Raw genomic sequence first — 18530 nt, forward strand, 5'->3', positions numbered from 1 at the left:
CATGTATGGTTGGCAAGTTATGATCGAATCATTTTCAGAAATTCTTGAACTTCAAAAGGCCATATCTCTCAAACTATTTGGCCAATTTGGGTGGGGTTTTTTCCTACAAGTCACATTTGATCCCCTCTTTCCAAAAATGTAACTTTCATTCACCAAAACATCACCATGCAAAATGGCATTTTTGGACTTGCCTTAATTAATTTCAAGTGAGTTGAATTTTGACTTTTCAAAATAATCATTTCTAACCAATTCTACCAATCAAACATGTTCTGAAAATGCATTTAAAACTTGTTGGAGGCCCATTCTTGTGCAGTACACATACACCCATGCCAACTTGCTTGAAAATTGGAAAGAAAGTACACTTTCACCCACTCTACTCCATATTTTCATGAACCATCAAGTACCACAAAAACAGCAGACACACATCATTTTTTCTGTTGAATGAAACCCCTAGCTGCAGCCTCCAACCACAGAAAACCTTCATTCTCTCTCAACTTGCATTTTCACACCTTTGCATTTTTTTGCACAAAACTCAAAAAGACTCGAGCAGCTCTTGTTTGCTTCATCACCTAGCCATCATTTGGAGCTCTTTTGAAGCAGCAAAACCCAGCTGGAAGCTCCCTTTCATGTTCTGTTTTTCCATGGACCAACAATGGTGAAACTGGATTTGGACATTCCCAAGCCTTGCTGAGCTCGATTACTTCAAGCATCCATCATTTCAAAGCATAAAGAACACCTGTTTCAGGCCAAAAACACGAGATAGCAACTGAATCCACACTGCCCTTCCACTTTGGTAAAATTTCGACCTCCTTGTTTCTTAAAATAAATACATGCTTTAGAAAGGTCTATCCATGCTGAGCTTCATGATGTTTTTGTTTTCGAAAATGGTTGAGTATTTGTGAAGTTATGAGGTTTTAAAGTTTGGCATATGAATGTGTTCTTTGCTTGGTTCTCTCTTGTTAGCATAAATTAATGAAAATGGATGTTGTAATGTTGATGTACTCAGTTAGATGAACACGATGATACCTTGTTTGTGGATTTTGGTTACACTTCGTTCTTGCTGGAAAAATCTGGAAAAATAATGAAGAACACGGCCAAAACCCTAATTTTTTCATACCAAGATCGTGTTTGATCTTCCAAACCGTGCCCTGCATGTTTTTCCACGTTTCTGGGCCATGTGGCCAATGGTAGCTCGCCACGCATGTAAACGCGACGCAGCGTTTCATTAAAGTTGCCCCATATTTACAAAAATGCCACCGGTCGTGGCACATGACCTATTAAATTCATGTTGTTTTTCATTTTATTCCATTTTTGATCACCAACTTACAAAAATCATTGCGCATCCAATTTTAATTCAAAATTCATGGGATTTTTTACATCATGTTCATCACAATCTCTAGCTTTTTATCATATTTTTTCCAGATTTTTTTGGTGAGTGGATTTTAATTGGTATTAGGGTTTGTGACATGTGCTCATTTTTTGTACACTTTGCCAAAACATTTGTGAAATGGTGATACTTTATCCAATGGCTCCCAAATTTTTTGTGCTTAAACTAGACACACTCATGGTGATTTTGGTGTAGAGTTTGTGAATTTATCATTTCTGGTTTGTGAGATATGATTTTTTGAAGTAAGGTGTGACAATTTGTGTCACACCATTGATGTCCAACTTCATGATTTTCATTACCATGCTTCTTGACCTCAAAATGCTTTGAATTTTTGCATGAATGTACTCTTGGATGTCTAGTTTACATGTGAATTTTCTTGGAATTATTTATGGCATTTCCTAATTGTTTGAGATTTTCTCCCCTGTTTGGTCTAATGTTGACTTTTTGTGATACATGTTCCCATTTCATTTGTGAAATTCTCATACTTTATTAGATGGACATGAAATTTTACATGAGATAACTAGACATCCTAATCTTTGACATGGTTTTGGTCCCATTCATTTATCATACACCATCTCTGATTTATGATTTTTCTAAGTTGATGCATGTTTGGTTGACTTCCTTAAGCATGTCCAAAATTGCTTTGACTTTCTGATTTTTATTGACTGCCTTCCACCTGTCCAAATGAGATGAAATTTGACATGCCTACCATGCTGTGGGTTGTGATTGGTCATGATTTATTTGGTGATTTTTGGAAATGTGTAAGATTGCTTTTGAGTTAAGTCTTTCTGTTGACTTCTATGAGCTTCTGTTTGCAACACTTTGACCTAAATTGTTCATGAAATGATGATGATGATTGATATGAATGTGAACCCAATTGGTTGTGTTTCTTAATTGTTTGAACATGATTTTGGATGCTTGCCCTTTGCTGTTTTGACTTTTTCATTCCTTTTTGACCCTAGGCTTGTCCTAGTGGTCCTGTTACTCACCTTTGAGCTCATGTTTTCAGGTTGACCAACAAATGACCAATGAGACCAATTCTTTTTGATTGAGCTTGCTTGAATATCATTGTCTAACTTGTTTGTTTTGTAGGTGGCTTGGCTCACATGCCTTAAGCCTTATGCCTTGCACATCCATTTGCTTCTGATTAACTGTTAATGTCTGTTTCCTTTTGCTTTGATTTGAGTTGCATACTAACATCTGCTTGACTATTTCAGGTGCTTTTAGTTGCTTAGTTCCTTGTGAACTTTTGCTTTGCTTTGCTATTTAGCAACTTGCTTGAGGTATAATTCCTTTTTCTTCATGTAGTCTGGAAGACCTGGCCTGTTACTTGGCCAGGCAACTGTCTGAAGTCCTCCTTAAGAGGCAATGTTTGTGTATGTTTAATTTGTCCTTGTACAGAGTCAAAGACCTCCTAAGTGAAGAGGCAATTGGCAGAACCCAAGGGATAAGCAACCTATCCCCTGCTATTCTGTGTGTCTTCTGCTTTGCTCACACCATTGTGTTGATGCATTGCGGATACAAACCCAAGATCTTATACAATTGTACAGTTGAGTCAGTTTCAAATGTGTAGAAGGGTTCCCACCTTCTGAACCCACACATTCTTGTCTTAAGCTCTCCCAGGCCAGGGATAGAAGCTGTGAAGTCTCATCTTCACCCACCTTTCATCTGCTTCACCTTAGCCCCTCGATGGCAAGGTTAAGAGCACCATCACCCATTTCCAGAGGTTTGTTTGTTGAGGTTGATATGACCCCTCGACTAAAACCTAACCATTGTGTGAGCCCCTTGTGTGTATATAGTGTGTGCTACCTGTGCTTGTATGTTTGTTTGACTTGCTTCCTGTGCAAGTTAGGTTTAGTTTAGACTAATCCTTGTTTGCTTTCGCCCTCGTTGCGATCCTTTCTCTCGCCCTCGTTGCGATCGAGCCTTTTCCTTTCTCTCGCCCTCGTTGCGATCGAGCCTTTTCCTTTCTCTCGCCCTCGTTGCGATCGAGCCTTTTCCTTTCTCTCGCCCTCGTTGCGATCGAGACTTTCCCTTTCTCTTGCCCTAGTTGCAATCGAGACCTTTGTCCCTCCGTAGCCGAACTACGGCAACTCTGATTCTCATGTTCAGATGAGATACGTAGGCACGAGATGCGATGTCTTGTCGAGTTTGACTAACAACTAACACTAATTCTTTTCTCTCGCCCTCGTTGCGATCGAGACCTCCCCTTTCTCTTGCCCTAGTTGCAATCGAGACCCTTGCTTCCTGTGCAAGTTAGGTTGTGTGTGGCTTGCTTCCTGTGCAAGTCATGATTAGGATAGGCTTGCTTCCTGTGCAAGTTAGCTAGAAACCTTAACTTAGGGACGACTTTGCATGACAACATCTAGGCTCGAGTCGTAGTCTCCCTAGTGTTGTGTCTCCCTCTGTTATCTGGTTAGGCTAGTCCTTTTTCCCTGCGTAGGGGAACTACATCGCCCTGATCTTCATACCAGATGAAGTATGTAGGCAGGAGATTGAGCTGATCTCTCCGGGCGCCCTTTTTCTTTTTTGTGTGTGTTGTTTGACAGTTGCTAGGCTCGAGTGCCTGACTCCTTAGCAATTTGTTGTCTGTTTGTTTGTGTGTGTTGCTTGACAGTTATAGGCTCGAGTCCCCGACTCCCTATTAACTCGTTGTGTTGTTGTGTGCTTGGAAGTTGATGTAAGACCATCGAGTGGCATTCGGGTTCCAGTGTGTGTGTGTTTTGGTTCGGATGCTGATGTAAGTCCAGTGATTGGCATTTAGGCTCCGCGTTTGCCTTTGCCTGTGTTTGTTTGTGTGCGTGTCAGCCGAGCTACGAATGCTCTGATTCTTCTTTCGTCCAAGAAGATACGTATGCATAGGATGCGATATCCTAGCGAGCATGTGTCGTTTCCCCAGTCCGAACTACTTCGACTCTGATGTCTATGCTTGATAGACTAAGTAGGCCCAGGATACGATATCCTGCCGAGTCAGTTTCAGTCAGTTTTTTTTGTCTCTTTCAGCCAGTGTGTGTGTGTTTGAGCAGTGTTTAGCAACCATTTTTCCTTCCTATTTTGCGTGGATCCCGTAGAGTACTACGGATGCGTAGGGGTGCTAATACCTTCCCTTCGCATAACCGACTCCCGAACCCATTCTCTTTGGTCGCGAGACCATGTTCTTTCCTAGGTTTACTTCGAGCGTTTCCTTTCCCTCTTTTGGGATAAATAACGCACGGTGGCGGCTCTGTTGTTCTTGTTTTCCCGCCGGTTTTTCGCGTAATGCGACAACAAGTAGTTGTGGAAGAGCAGCCTGCTCAAGTAGAACAAGACCAGCGTAGGTCAAGCAGGATACGTCACCTACCTAAGAGATATGGATATCTCATAACTGATCAAGGTGATGTATTACTCATGGATCAAGAAAAGCCTGTGACCTACCAAGAGGCCATAACTGGTCCCGAGTCTGAAAAGTGGCTAGAAGACATGAAATCTGAAATGGATTCCATGTACACAAACCAAGTTTGGACCTTGATAGAGCCTTCTGTAGGAGTTAACCCTATAGGATGCAAGCGGGTCTTCAAAAATAAGACTGGCATGGATGGTAAGGTACATACCTATTAGGCAAGATTGGTTGCAAAAGGATATAAACAAATTTATGGGGTTGACTATGATGAAACCTTTTCACCAGTTGCAATGCTTAAATCTGTTCGAATTTTACTTGCTGCCGCTGCATATCATGATTATGAAATATGGCAGATGGATGTCAAAACTGCTTTCCTTAATGGGAATCTTCTTGAGGATGTGTACATGACACAACCTGAAGGATTTGACATACCAGAAGAAGCCCAAAACATATGTAAGTTACAAAGATCAATCTATGGATTGAAGCAAGCTTCCAGAAGCTGGAATCTTTGTTTTGATGAAACAGTAAAACAATATGGATTCATCAAGAATTAAGATGAGCCTTGTGTCTAGAAGAAGGTTATTGGGAGCATGATCGTTTTCCTGGTATTATATGTAGATGACATATTACTCATTGGAAACGATGTCCCTACCCTGCAACAAGTAAAGTCTTGGTTGGGGAAATGCTTTTCTATCAAGGACCTAGGTGAAGCAGTCTATATATTGGGAATCAGGATCTATAGAGATAGATCACAAAAACGGCTTGGTCTAAGTCAGAGTACATACATAGACAAAATGCTGAGGCGCTTTAATATGCATGATTCCAAGAAAGGATTCATACCTATGCAACATGACATGTGTTTATCAAAAACACAATCCCCTTCAACTAAGGAAGAAAGGGATCGCATGAATAAGATTTCGTATGCATCTGCAATATGACCTATCATGTATGCCATATTATGTACCAATCTGATCCCGATGATGCTCATTGGGTAGCTGTCAAGAATATCCTTAAGTATTTGAGAAGGACTAAGGACTCATTCTTGATATATGGAGGTCAGGAAGAGCTTGATGTAATTGGATACACCGATGCTAGCTTCCAGACAGATAAGGATGACTTTAGATCACAATCTGGTTATGTGTTTTGCTTAAACGGTGGCACTGTGAGCTGGAAAAGTTCAAAGCAAGATATAGTTGTTGATTCTACAACTGAGGCCGAGTATATTGATGCCTCAAGTGTAGCAAAGGAAGTTATTTGGATCAAAAAGTTCATTAGTGAACTTGGCATAGTTCCTAGCATTGTGGATCCCATTGGTCTCTATTGTGGTAGCAATGGTGCTATCATGCAAGCTAAGGAGCCTAGATCTCACCAACGATTCAAACACATACCTAGGCATTATCACCTCACTCGAGAGATAATATATAGAGGAGATGCGAAAATATACAGAGTACCTCCACTTGACAATATTGCTGACCCACCGATAAAGCCTCATGCGCAACAGAAGCATGATGGCTATACTAGATCTATGGGCATTAGGGGTATGCCTGATTGGCTCTAGTGCTAGTGGGAGATTGTTGGTGTAAGCCCTAGAGGCCAATACTTTTTGGTACTTGTATCGAATTATTTAATAAAAGGTTTTTTATTTATTATGTTTGTTTAATAAAGCCACTAGAATAGATAGTCTGTTTAATGTATCAAGTGTGACTTAATCATGAGATCCCATTAAACATAAGGACATTATTCTTAAAGTATCTATAGTCGAGCTTTGTTATGAAGTGGGATAACATTAAAGCATTAAGACTATTATGTGTATATACTGATGATCACATCTCATGGATCATGGATAAGGAGTTATCAAGTCTTAAACATAGGTATGAATGTTAAGAGTAACATTTATACTAGATTGACTCGCTATGAGAATACTATATAGAATGTTATGCAAAGTGTCATAAGTTATTCTCATGGTGATAGTGATGTATACCACCCTTCGACATGAAACCACTATGGACCCTAGATGTAGAGTCGAGTGCCTTATTGTTGATCAAACATTATCCGTAATTGGATGACCATAAAGATAGTTGATGGGTACTCCATGAAGCATGTTGAGGGACATGAGTGACCTAAATGGAATTTGCCCATCCTGCGTAACATGATAAATATCTACGGGCCCAATATTAAACTGGATAAGGATGACACGGTTTATGCCTTGTGTTCAATATAGACATAGGGGCAAAAGGGTAATTATACATATAAGTATTATCACAAAATATTTATCATATCACATGACATTTTCGTGTCTTGGGTAGCAGTGATGTGTTGCTAGATATCGCTCACTGTTTATTATGTTAAATACGTGATTTAATACAACTGCTAATGTTGCGAAAACCTACAGAGTCACACACAAAAGGACAAATTGATGAGAGATAGAGTAAATAAGGAACACCGTAAGGTACAATGCACTTAAGTTAATTGTAGAACATCGTAAGGTACGGTGAACTTAAGTAGAATACGAAATATGGTAAGGTACCACACACTTAAGTGATTTTGGCATATCATAAGATATGGGCCACATACACTTAAGTGGGTTTTTTAGATTACAACCCACACAAGTGGTTCTATAAATAGAACCCTTGTGCAGAAGCATTGGTACAGTTAAAAATTCATTTCTCTCTCTCTCTCTCTCTATCACTCACTTAAAGCCTTCATTCGTAGCAGTTAGCACTGAGATTGAAGGAATATGTTCGTGTGGACTGAGTTGAGGCGTTGTCACCATTCAACGTTCGTAATCACTCCTTAGATCTGCATCAAAGGTTTCAATCGCCACGAGAGGTAACGATTCTATCACTGATCATGCCCATTCGTATGGATCACTAAAGGAGAAATTTTTAATTTCCGCTGCGTTTTGGATCGCTATTCTCCTTCAACAACGACAGTCCATCTAATGAATTAAGAGTTGTTTGGATCGTACCCAGACATTTATTTCACTTTGTTTTTTGCTATACCATATAGTGGCAGCTCGACTAGTCCACATATCGGTTAACACCAGTTTTACTCATTGGTTCCAAGTTCTTTCCATTTGTGGGTTCCCTTGATACCATTTTGTTGGTACTAGTTATACTTTTCATAATTTTCAATCTCTTTCTTTGTTCTCGTGGTTCCACGAACTACGAATGCTCTGAGTTTCTCATTGCACAGTGAGAATACGTAGGCACGAGGATGTGAATCCTTGGCGAGCATAATCCTATTTATTCCTTATTAAGCCTTAGGGTACCACTCATACCTTTCATGATCCATTACCTATCTCCAATCATTGAACCATTCATCTTAGTGACAAACTGTTTCTTTGAATCCGAAATACAGTTTCTTTGGAATTCCATATATACCCTTTTAGGACGATATAGCGACAATCCGCATTTGTACCTAGAGTTGTTTGGCTCATACCCAAACATTTAATTCCTTCTTTTTGTCTAAGATGTTGTTTCCCTCTATGGTACAAATCCCATTTCTCCTATGGATTCCAATACACCTTCACCTTTGGTTTCAAACTATACTTCTTTGGTCGTTTGTTACCAAACCCTTCATCTTCGTGACTTTGGTCATTCATTCCATTCATCTCCATGATGCATTCATATTCTACCTTCATTCACTCCACGCGATATACTTGTTATCTTTGAGCCAAATACATTATCCTTTTGTGCTCCATCTTGCGTCACCTGGTGAACCAAGAGATGTTTGGATCATCCCCAAACACTTAATTCACCTTGTTTTCGACTATACCATATAGTGGCAGCCCGACTAGTCCACATATCGGTTAAAGCTAGTTTTACTCTTGGGTTCATATTTCACCCCTTGTTGGAGTTCTAACAAGACAATCCTTTGGCTCAAACCATACTTGATCACAATTATTTTCATCTCCGACCATTAGTTCTTTGAACTACAGAGCTTTGAATTCCTCATTGCACTATGAGGATACGTAGGCATGAGGGCCCTAATCCTCACCGAGCATTTTATCTATTCTCTTTTCTTTTCCCTTATTCTTTTGCGAGTAATCTTTAGATATAACACATATTCGAGCGAGAACAATCAAAACGGTTCCCATGGAGTACCATAGATGTTAGGGGTGCTAATACCTTCCCCTTGTATAACCGACTTCCTTACCCAGCATATCTCTTTCCCTTGGGTTTTATCGATGTTTTCCCTTTCCTTCGGGAATAAATAAGGTTCAATGGCGACGTTGTTGTATGTTTGAGCGTGCGATACGTTCATGTATATTTCCGCTAGCTTCAACATGATGTCTTCATCTGGAAAGTCGACTCTCATCGATTGATAGTCCGCCATCGGCTGGTGTGCAAAGTTATCTGATAACACACTGTCCTTAATGGCTTTCTGAGTCACATACTGAATGACATATTCTGATAATAACATCGGGAACATGCGATTCTTCCAATTAAACCAGTTTTATCGAGATGTACCTTACTATAGTGGGGTATTCGTTACCATTAGAGATATTGACTAAATCCAAGGTAAACCATACAAGTCGAGTCGCCACCGCACTTCTATTTATCCAAAGGAATGGTTAGAAAGCGAACAAAAACCTAAAAGTTTTAACAAAAACTAGTAAAAGAGAAACAGAGATCTGGGTAAGGAGGTTGGTTATGTAATGGGAAGGTGTTAGGCACCCAAAACATCCTAGGTACTCCTAGGGAGCCCTTTTCACACTTGTTGCAAAGGTTGTTGTTTTTGTGGAAAAAAATTTGTTTGTGCAAACATGATTGAAGGGATGAGAAGAGAATATACAAATTATTTACATTTTGTGTTTAGATGGATAAACCCGTTGCCTACATACCATCTTAAAAAAGATTAGGATCAAAACCTCGTAGTTCGGGGTAAAAATCTCAAAATGAGTGGGTGAATTGATTGGTCCAAAAGCCTTAAGGTCCTTTGTTATCCAAGGGAGAAAACTCAACCTAAAACCACAAATCCACCATGTGAGGATAACTTCAACATGCTAGTGAGGGGTTAACCCTATAATAAGCATGGAAGACTCATTGTCCATCACTAAGGATATAGGTGAGTATTACATCTACCTCAAGGATAACTCAAACCTAATAGCTAAAGGTTATGGAAAATTTGATTAAGAAAGTGGCCATTGGAACCACAAAAAGACATTTGAATGGGTTATATTTACCAATTAGAAGTATATACAAAAATGGTCAAAGTTGACTTAAAGATTCAATTCAAAATAAGTCTTATGGAAAGAAGGTTTGAAAATCAAAAGCCTAAGGCTTAGGTTTCTAATGTTTGAAAACAAGTGTTAAATGTTTGCACAAAAGTTTTGGCTTGGGTTAGAGTGGAGGGAAGAAGAAGAATGGCTAAGTCCTAAGTAAAGCAAAAAGGGGAGGGATAAAGAAACAAAACCACAATGGAGTTCCTCTCTTGAGATCATATTGATGATCCAAGTAGCTCCCATCCTTTGGAATAAGCAATCACACAAAGCATATATTCAAGCAATCATCAATCAAAGTGGATTCTTGGAAAGACTCCTCAATGCATCTTGGATCTCTCTCTCTTAGAAGTTCATGGTAATGGTTCCTCATTTAAGCTCAAGTTGGAATTCCTAGCACAAGAAAACACACATCAAAAGGTTCTATAATACAATCAAAGAATGGACAAGAGGGAGTTTAGAATATGGTCCTTTCAATGTTCATCTTCAAGCTTAAGCATTCTAAAGGCTCAATGCCTAGTTGCTCTTTGACTCCAAATTTGCATAGGGAAAGTCCTAAAGTCTAAGTCCATTTTGTCCATTTTTGCATTTGGTCCACATCAATCAAAACAAAACACAAGCACAATAGTATATACACAATAATGTGCTCAAGTGAGCAAAAGGCAAATGACATTAACATAAACATGTGCTCAAGTGAGCAAAGGGAAAAGCAAATGGATAATATGCGCAAGAATAGTAAATTGCATTAAAAGTAAAGAGCAAAAGTAAAGAGCAAAAAGTAAATGTTAATGGTTAATGGTTAGTGTTAGTAGTTAGTGTGCCATAAGGCAAAATTTAGCGCTATGTTAAGCAATCGTAATTGGACTTATGTAGAAGTCACAACTATCTGAGGCCGGTCAATAATAATGTAGGCAACAACACAAGTTAGAAGTCTTGATTAGTGAACCAAGTTCCAACAACTTGTCATGCCAAAAAAAAGAAGAAGAGAATTGATCTTGTATTGGTTTAAGTCTTTTGCATGATTTAGGAAACAACCTATCCTTAATGCAAAGCCATTCACTTGATCAATTGATCAAGATGAATTAGATTTGAATCAAAGAAGGTTAAGTCTCCCTAATCAATGCTAACTTAGCAACCTTCAACTCATTGATAAAAGAGAAAGAAGAAGAAGAAGAAGGAGATGAAGAATGGATAAGGAAAATGGAAAGATCAAAATGCATAAGATGAAATAAGATGTACCAATCCATATGTATTGACCAAACGACATTAAAAGTCAAAGTCAAACAATAAGAAATCAGAAATGGGATCAAAATTGGAGATCAAACAACAAGCAAAATATTTTTTTGGCATTTTTAATATTAAAATAAACTTGAATTAAAAATAAAAGAAAGGTCAAACTTCAAAATCACTTCAAATCAACCTTGAGAGGTCCAAGTGATTTATCCCAAGTTCAACAAGGTCAAACTAAGTTTGACAAAAAATTTCAGCATTTTTAAAAGTCAGAAACTATTTTTAATCAATTAAAAATGAATAAAAATAACCTAATTGAACTAAAATCTCAAATAAATCTCAAATCAATTATAAAATTGATGAGAATATTTTTCATAGATCCATCATCATTCAAATAGGTTAGGAAAATATTTTTGTATTTTTTGAATATCAAAAACTATTTAAAATGAATTAAAAATAACCAAAAAAGAGAAAATTCAAAAAAATACCAAATGATGAAATAAAAAATATTAAAAATCAAAATTAGAAACTAGAAATTATTTGGAGAAGAATGAAATTGGTCCCATATTTTTTGGATTAAAAATGAAGAAGATATTGATTTTTGAAAATAATGGAAATAAAAGAAAATAAATCAGAAAATTGGAAATTCAAAAAAACCAGGAGCGTTAGATCTGAGCTCATTAATTGAGCTGGCAGATCATACGCTCCAGAAGCGTGCTTCCACCATAGGTCCAAGTCCACGCGTAACACAATGAATAAATGAAAGTCATAACAAGCGAGGGCCAGGATTAGATCTGGGAAACTCAATCCAACGATCCATATTCAAACTGGCAATGGGACGGCCACCGGAGCCACCTTTTTCTCCGGTGAGCTTGTATTTTCCGGCCAAAATTGCAGACAACCAAAACTTAACCAAAATACACGATCCATACATCATTGGAAAGCTGGGATGATGTACATCATCCCTATATCACTCAATTCCACTCTAGATCTCTATATTGAGAGAAATCAGAGATGGAAATTCTGTGATGTTCAAGTGAACTTCATGGATTTCAACAATTAAGTACTCAAATCAATTGCCTCTATGAAGAGGACTTCAGCCAACACAAAATCCAAGTAAATAGATCAATAGATGATGAGTTTCGAAGAAAAAACTAGTTGAAGAACAACCTTGGATTCTGGAGATTTGAGCTCGATTCCTTACTTCCTTTTCCAAAACAGAAGATCAATGAACTAAAGGATGAAGGTTTAGAAGCTTTAGATCCAAAGATTCATCCAGATGTAGTTGAATTTTGGATCTGAAAAATTTGAAGAAAAGTGAAATAGCTTCTTTGGTGAGAGGTTAGGTTTTCAGTTCTCCAGCATTTCAGGTTGATTCCAGGATCATTTTTGAATGGAATAGAGCTTCTATTTATAGAGGGAATGGCAAGGAGAGGGTGACTCAATCCGTGTGCATGAAGTTGGACATTCATTGCATGGGCTTGCATGATCATGCACAAGGACCAAAACCAAAGCCAAATGCAATCTGAAAGCATACCAAAGTGAAATGGACGTGTAATCTGAATGGCAAATGCTTGTGCATGGAATTTTGAGGTGTTATGCTTAATTGAACCAAAAGCTTCTCCTCTTCGAAAATACCAATTGCCAAATCCAAACATGAGCATGCGAGTAATGATTGGAAAGGTTTTGATGTAAGGAACAATTGTTATGTTGGGCAAAACTCCATTTGAAGTGTGGAAATTGGTGAAATTTGAGTTTAAACTGTAAGGTGCAAAACATGAAAAGGCAAAGTTTCTAAATTTGGCCAATGTTCAAGCCCTTCTGTTTTGATGATGCAAGCCCCAAATGGAAAAACCTCCAACATAAAAGTTGTATATCTCTTCAAGGAAATCAAAATGGAATTAAATTTTGCATCATTTGGATTTTTTATGAAAGAGTTATGGGCACTTGAAGTTGGACTTTTTTGCCTTTCAATGCATTTGGCCCAAAATGACCTATAATGTCTTGCATTATCACATGTATTTCCTTAGAGATTTTGAAATTTTGTTCAACATAACATTTGAATTAGACATCTTAAGCTTTCCAATTCATTTGATCCCACCTCAAAATAATAAAAAATGAATGAGTTATGTCCTTGGGAATCTGACCCAAAATTAGGGTTTCAGTCAAAATGACCTATAATGTCTTGGAATGGGAGATGACCTTCCAAGCTTCAAATCAATTTTTGATGAACATGAAAGTTGTTCATATTGTGACCAACACATAACAAGTTAGGTCTCAGTGCATTTCAAAATAGTCAGATGAATTGACTGATCAACTTCTCAAGTCCATGACTCATATCTTGATGAATTGATGATTGAGGACACTCACATAAGTTCAGATATGTATGAAATGAAGAACTAAGGAACTTCCCTTGATTGTATTTGATCATGGGTTGAGGTTGCTTCATGAGCAAGGCATTATGGATGATCAGATGAACTAGGGTTTCCTTGGGGAACAAACCTCAAACCCTTTGACTAGATTTGATCAAAATGATGAATTGAGATGCTAGGGAGGCATATTTGATGGATGAGAGCTTTGAGAACCATTACCATGCTTGCTTTCATCTTCTCTTGGCCATATCTTTGTACCAATGATCTCCTTGGAGCTTTGGACCTTGTGATTGCTCAAGCTACAAACAAAAGATGTTAGTGACATATTTTTGTGCTTTTGGTTAGTAGACAAAATAATAAAAGCAATGATATACAAATCAGGCATGCTTGGTGATCTCAAACCACTCACAAGAAGTCCCACCCAAAGGCAAAGGGAACCAAGATGCTAATAATCCTTGAGGCAATGCAAATGCAATGTTATGATGCCATGAGGGATCTTAGGGACAAAATTGGGGTCTTACACTTACTACATCACGAGTATCAAAATATGAGATAACAAAACAAATCTTGAAAGTATAAATTTATCAAGCGAGATCAATGACAAAACTAAGAGGCCAAATACATGCAAGTTTATGCTTCAAGGTCACATGCTGAAGAGGAATGGTAAAACCTTGGAGTAATTGTTGGATCCTCATGGAATAATCCTTACCTCCCATTGAGGTAATAAAAATGCTGGACTTTGATTTGAAAATCCTTGTCGCCATTAGAGGTGATAAAAATGTTGGATTTTCACTAGAATGTCCTTACTACCCTTAGAGGTGATAAGAATATTGGAATTCCTCTAGAAGATCCTTGCCGCTCTTGGAGGTGATACAGATGCTTGGCTTCCATTGGAGAATTTTTTCCGCCCTATAAGGAAATTACATCATTGGACCTTCAGGGATACAAATGTTATACAAACTCATTATTTATAAAGTATCGTCCAAAAGACTCAACTTAAAGTCTCACCCAAAGGATTAAACTTAAAGTATCACCTGAAGAGTCAACTTAAAGTCTCTCCTAAGGGACTCAACTTAAAGTCTCTCCTAAGGGACTCAACTTAAATTCTTGCCTGAGATAATCAAATTAAATTCGCGTCTGAGGGAATAAACTTAAAGTCTCGCCGGAGGGACTCAACTTAAAGTCTCTCCCGAGGGTCTCAACTTAAAGTCTCATCTGAGAAACTCAATTTAAAGCCTCTCCAGAGGGACTCAACTAAATATCTTGCTGGAGGGACTCAACTTAAAGTCTCGCCCAAGGAACTCAACTTAAAGTCTTGCCTAAGGAACTCAACTTAAAGTCTCTCCCAAAAATAAATTACCTTCTTCCTGGATTAAGTTACTTCGTCCTTTTCCAAATCCCTTGTGCTTTAGGAACTGTGTGTTGGTATAATTATATTAGGGCTTAAGAAGAAGGGTTCATGATTGCATGATACAAACCAACTGCCTCAACATTGGGTGAATGCCTAAAGAAGGGATCAAGTTAGTCTAAATAAGGGATAATAAGGGCTTAAGGTAGCCCAAAGATGGGCACGAGGTAGCCTAAAGAAGGATCGAGGTCACCCAAAGAAAGACTGCTCCAAGGTAAGTGCTACATTAAGGTAGCCTTGAGAAGGGCTACTTCAAGGTAACCCAAATAAGGGCTATAGGTCGACCAAATAAGTGCTCGAGGTTGCCCAAAAATGGTTACCTCGAGGTCGCCCAAAGAAGGGCTCGAGGTAGTCCAAAGAATAGAAAAACTGCCTTGTTATGCTTAGGCTAAAATATGCGGCCCAATCCATGGTTCCCTCTTAATTCAGTGGAAAATGCCAGTCACACGTACTGGTCCAAAAAGACTGTCAAAGTGAGGTGGGAGAACCTTCATCTCTATTAGTGAGGAGGGACCCGCTTCTTATGAGCAAATTCAGGGGGAAATTAGAGGAAGTGAACTTGGATTCCTCTTCTGCCCAGCACCCGGAAGCTCTATAAATACCTTAGCCTTGGAACTAAGCAGAGAATCCAATTCTCTCATAGAAACACACATATAGAGCTTCTCACCACTATGTATGATCAAGCCCTACATACATCTAATTTCACTTGAAAACACTAATATACAGAGCCTCCCAACACCTTGTGAGAGCTTTCTCTAACACCATAACAATCACAAAAACTCTTACAACCCTTAACCATAAAGGATTGTCAAGTATTTTATTTTTAGTAAGTATAAACATCGGTTAAGAAAAAATGAGATAATTCCTTAATTATAGGTATTTGTCTGAGGACTTTTCTTTTCAAAAACATTGAATTGTGGAAGTTCAAAATGATTTATCTGAGGAATTCAAATGAAATTATGGAAATTCAAAAACATTGAATTGTTCTTTGATTCAGAGTACTTAGAGCTTCTAAAGGTTGAAAGTTTAAAATTGTACAACCCATATAAAGATATAGAAGATGATGAGATGTCTTCAATTCATTCAACATCAACCCAATTAAAATCGCATGACCCGGTTAAAAGCGTGTCAAATTCTCATTTGCATCGGTGATTAATTCAACAACAAATAATAAAATTCATGTTTTGTTGTAAGAATTTAATTCTTGTTAATTTATTTGATTTAATTTCCAATTCTGTAAAGTATTAGTGAGTCAAGTTCGTGTACTGGATTACACAATTAAAACTTATCAGTGTTATGAAATAAGGAGAAAGAAGATAAAATAAAAGAGAGAAATATGAGAATAATTTATCTATATTATTTCATTGGTGTAATCTTCTACAATGAAATTAGTTTTATTTATAGGACATCATATAGACAATGTAATAAATGCAATTTGTTATAAATAAGGAATGAGATTATTGGGAGACAAACATTCAATTATTCATAACGCTCATCCTTGGATGTTTGTTTTGGATATGCCTTACTAAAACCTTACTAGAAAAAACCTAGTGGAAAAAAGATTACAATATCATTTTAAGATAAATTCATTTCTCCCCCTTAGCTGAACGATCATTTCTTCGATGATAAAGACCACTCTTTTGTGCTTGTTGATTAAAAGTTCTACTTAGAAGTGGCTTTTTGAAATTTTTTGCAAGATTATCACATGAACGAATTTGTTGGATGTTTATATCGCCACTCTTCTGAAAATCATGAGTGAAAAAGAAATTTGGAGAGATATGTTTTGTTATGTCTCCTTTAATGTAACCATCTTTCAATTGAGTGAAGCATGCAATATTACCTTCATATATGGTCATTATACTTTTTTTCCAGAAGATAAACCACAAGTATTTTGTATGTGTTGGTTTAAGGATCTCAACCAAATTCATTATTGACTTTCCTCATGTAGTGCTAAAAGTTCTGCATGATTAGATGAAGTTATTGCTATTGTGTTTCACTGATATCCATGAAATAGTTGTACCACCACATGTAAACAAATAACCTATTTGTGATCTACCATTATGAGGATCTAATAAGTAACCTACATCTGCATAACCTGTTAATTTGAATTTGGATACTTTGGTATAAAATAAACCTATGTCTAATGTGTATCTAAGATAAGAAAGTATATGTTGGACTCCATTCCAATGCCTTTGTATAGGTGAAGAGTTATATCTTGCTAATAGATTGTCCGTAAATGATATATCAGGACATGTATAATTAGCAAGTTACATCAATGTTCCAATCGCATTGAGATATGGTACTTTAGGACCAAGCAATTCTTCATCCTTTTCTCGAGGCCTGAAAGGATATTTCTCTACATCTAATGATCTAACAACCATTATAGTAGACAACGAATGAGATTCATCCATATAGAAGTGTTTCAACACTTTTTTATATAACCTTCCTGATGTACAAATATTCCATTGTCTAAATGCTCAATTTGTAAGCCTAGACACAATTTTGTCTTTCCTAGGTACTTCATCTCAAATAGTTTCTTTAAGAAATTTATAGCTTTTGGAAGCTCTTCAGGAGTTCCAACAATATTTATGTCATCCACATAGACAAATATATTGCAAATTCTTTTCCATATTCTTTTATGAAAATATAAGGATAAACTGAAGATATTATACCACATGCGTTCAGATTGTTTCAGTCCATAGAGAAACTTGTTCAATTTGATGGAGTAGTTTTCTCAAGATCCAGAATTACGTGCCTCTGGTATATTGAACCCTTAAGGGAGTTTCATGTAAATTTCACTATCAAATGAACCATACAAATAAGTCGTTACAATGTCCATCGTATGTAATTTAATCCATGCATGTGCTACAAGGCTTATTAAATATCTAAAAGTGCTTGCATCCATTACCCGTGAATAAGTTTCATCAAAATCAATTATAAGTCTTTGCCAAAATCTTTGAGCGACAAGTCAAACTTTGTATCTCACAATTTCATTATTTTCATTTCGTTTTCGCATGAAAACTCATTTGTATCCAACTGGCTTCACACCTTGATGTGTTTGGACTACATGTCCAAAAATTTGTCTATTGTGAAGTGAGTTTAATTATGCTTCAATTGCATCTTTTCATTTTGGCAAATCCTCACTTTGTCTATAACTTTTAATAGTCATCGTTTCATGATCCTATGTCATTTATCACATTTAGCGCTATATTGTATGAAAAAGTATCATCAATGTCGACTTCATGTCAGTTCCATTGTATTCTATTATTGACATAATTTATCACGATCTCTTTATTGTCATGAGTTTCAGGTGCCTGATCAATATCTTCTGAAGATAAAATGTTTATGATGAATGAATATTCTTTTAGATTTTATATATCATCACTTGGGTCATCTTTTTTCTTAGCTCCTTGTCTTATTCGAGGATTTTTATCTTTGGAACCAATTGGTCTGCCACACTTCATGCATGGTTGAGACTCATTAGATTGTCCAATAGGGATATCCATTTTTATTGGAGCATTTACAACTTG

The sequence above is a fragment of the Lathyrus oleraceus genome, chromosome 7 (genome assembly GCF_024323335.1).
Source record: "Lathyrus oleraceus cultivar Zhongwan6 chromosome 7, CAAS_Psat_ZW6_1.0, whole genome shotgun sequence".
Classification (NCBI taxonomy): Eukaryota; Viridiplantae; Streptophyta; class Magnoliopsida; order Fabales; family Fabaceae; genus Lathyrus; species Lathyrus oleraceus.